Raw genomic sequence first — 3,641 nt, 5'->3', positions numbered from 1 at the left:
GCCCACATATGTAAAGCTTTGTGCTTGCTCCCTTTCTAATAAAACATTGAAATAAACTCAATCCACTACCAACAAAATGAATTACATACTAAAGCTTGGGATGCATAAAGGTACAAAAAGTAATATCAAGGACACCATACAATAAACTACAAAAGGAAAATACATGATTCATATCAGTAGTACTACAGCAGGTACCAATTCTTATAGGTACATGTGGGGAGGGGTTCTACTTTCTTTTCTACTGCACATGTCACGCCCCGAGACTAACTCCGAGATGCGGACACGGGACCTAGGACCACAAGTGATCCCAAGCTAACCCTGCTGTCATGATCATGAACATACTAAATATAAAATGAATAATATAAACTGTACGGAAGCTATAATCATAAATAAATTTGAAATGATGGGGAATACCCATATACTATAACTAAGATATATGAAAACTGATGAGTTTAATACAAGGAAGATATTAACTCAATACTTAGTTGAATCTATCTATGTCTGAAAATAGCCTCTAACAGACTAGAAATGCTGGGACAGGCCCCAGCTAAGTCTAGCAAAACTTCAACTAAAGTACTAAAACTACTGAAAAGAAACTCATGACTATTGTCCTCGGAGAATGAGGACTCACCACTGATTCTGTTGAACTGGAGATCGGGAACCGATCTAAGCATGATCTGGATGCTGAGAACCTGAACCTACACCACGAGAAGATGTAGAGCACGTATGCGTCAGTACTTGAAAGGTACTGAGCATACAGAATTGAATACAGCTGAAATAACATACAACTGAACAAAGCAAATAGCCAATGACATAACCTGAACATGATATAGATACTGAATGTTGAGATAACTGAATGCAGTGACCAATTTAAAACTTGCTGAAACTGAATATTGGATATATTGATAAATGGTCAATGCAATAGGATATGACTGAACTATGAGAGCTACTAAGAACCGATAATAAAACCACATGAGCTAAATGTGGAGTCAGATGTATAGGCCGCATCGAGAGGACCCAATATACCCTGACAGAAGTATAGAGGCATGCTGGCGTGATCACTGAAATGATGCCCACAGAGGGGACTTACAACCTACATGGCTAGTAGTTCTTTGACTATTTGAGTACGTTGAACCCTAGTCCAACTCAGTATTATGCTACTCCCAATGGATTAAGTAATTAACACATTATGACTAAATTTTTGTAAGTTATTGGATAGCTCGAACTGAACATACAAACTGAGTATGAAACAATTAAACTGATATTGATGCATTAATAACTGAGGCATGTATAACTGAATAACTGTAATATCTGACCTAGCATGTAAATTCAAGAACTAAAGAATTAGATAGCTAGGGTTCTGAAATTCATGCAATAAACTGAATATTAACATACTAATATGATTTGGATCATTCTAATAGCTAAGAATACAATAATTCTAACATTCAAGAAACCCTAGGTCTAGTCATAATAAGAGAATCAAGAAACTGACAGAAAACCAGGGACCTAATGGGTGAAAGGAACCCACTAGTGAAATCCCACATACCTGGTGATGAATTCCACGAAGAAATCTTGAGATTTAGGGGCTGGAACTGATGGAACCTTGTTGCGTTCTTGAACTAGGGTTCTTGACTTCTCTTCTCCTCTTACTCTTTAATTTCTCTAAGTTTTGATTAATGATTTGACTTAGGTAAGTTCTAGTTTTGTTTCTAGGCTTAAACTAACTAAAACCTCATAATTTAGGGGCTAAACAACGTAACTTAAGGGTCCAACAAAATAGGGAAACACCAAAAGGCCCCTGACTTAACTACTGTCGGAGTGACTGACAGACGGGACTGATGGGTCGTGCATCGAACGACGGTCCGTGCTAGTCGACCGTAGTTCATGTCAGAGGCTGGGTAAAAGAGTCTTGATCCATGGACACAGACCACGGACCGTGGTTTGACCTACGAACCATGGGTCTAGCCGTGAGTCGAGACTTAGCTAATTTTCTGAGCTGGGTTTGGGGAGGGGTTGCAGTGGTGAACCACAGACCACCAGCACGGGCCGTGGTCTAACCTACGGTTCGTGGTCTAACCTACGGTCCGTGGATGGCAACCATGGATTGCACCTGCAATTTCCCAAAATTTGCATTTTGGTCTATTTAGGATACGGGGTGTTATATTATCTCCTTATTGAGAACTGAATTTCTGACTGAACTGAGTTCCAAGAACATGCAAATATGCTGAAAATGCAAGTACAAACTGAAGGAACATAATTGTAAGACTGAATTTATGCATGAATGACTGAAAAACTGAAGAGGAACTATTACCTCAAGCTAGAGTGAAATCAGAAGGAAAGAGGTGAGGATACTTGGACTTCATGGCCTCTTCTGCTTCCTAAGTGGCTCCCTCTACAGACCGACTCTTCCACCACACCTTGACTAAAATGACTTCTTTGTTTCTTAACCTTCTAACTTGACGATCAGGAATCTCAACTGGTACATCCTCATAAGAAAGACTATCTTTTACATCCACAGTCTCTAATGGCACTACGGATGTTGGTTCACCCACACACTTCTTCAAAAGTGAAATGTGAAAGACTGGATGCACTGCTACTAAATCTGCTGGCAACTCTAACTCATAAGCCACTTTACCAACCCTTTTCAAGATCCAGTAAGGGCCTACATATTTGGGACTGAGCTTCTCTTTCTTGCCAAATCTCATCACCCCATTCACAGGTGACACTTTCAGGAAAACCCAATCATCAATTTGGAACTCTAGTTCACTTCTTCTCACATCTGCATAAGACTTCTGGCGACTCTGGGCAGTCTTAAGTCTATCTCTAATGAGTTGCACTTTCTCCATAGCATCGAGGACTAAATCTGGTCCTATCAAGGCTGCTTCACCTACTTCAAACCAACCAACTGGAGATCTACATCTACGCCCATACAATGCCTCATAAGGGGCCATCTGAATGCTGGAATGGTAACTATTGTTGTAGGCAAACTCACTAAGAGGAAGGTGATCATCCCAACTACCCTTAAAATTGATCACACAAGCTCTCAACATGTCCTCTAAGGTCTGAATGGCACGCTCTGCCTGACTATCCGTCTGTGGATGAAATGATGTGCTAAGGTTAACCTGAGTACCAAGACCTTTCTGAAATGACTTCCAGAAATGAGAGGTAAACTGAGGACCTCTATCTGAGATGATAGACAAAGGAACCCCATGCAACCTCATAATCCCATTAATGTAAAGATTGGCGTAATCCTCTGCTGAATTTGTAGTCTTGACCGCCAAAAAGCGAGAAGACTTAGTAACCTTATCAACAATCACCCAAATGGAGTCATGCTGTCTGCGAGTGCGAGGTAAACCTGTGATGAAGTCCATGTTGATCACTTCCCACTTCCAAGTAGGAATGTCAATCTATTGAGTCATGCCTCATGGTTTCTGATTTTCTACCTTGACTTGCTGGCAATTGGGCACTTAGCCACAAAATCTACTATATCTCTTTTCATACCATTCCACCAATAGACTTCCCGCAGATCACGGTACATCTTAGTGGCACCTGGATGAATAAAATATCTGGAATTATGGGCTTCTGCAAGAATCTGTTGTCTCAACTCACCCACCTTAGGAACACATAAACGACCCTGGTAG

Source organism: Solanum tuberosum, unplaced genomic scaffold (assembly GCF_000226075.1).
Source record: "Solanum tuberosum cultivar DM 1-3 516 R44 unplaced genomic scaffold, SolTub_3.0 scf00279, whole genome shotgun sequence".
NCBI classification, from domain to species: Eukaryota; Viridiplantae; Streptophyta; class Magnoliopsida; order Solanales; family Solanaceae; genus Solanum; species Solanum tuberosum.
This window is presented reverse-complemented; position numbering follows the sequence as displayed.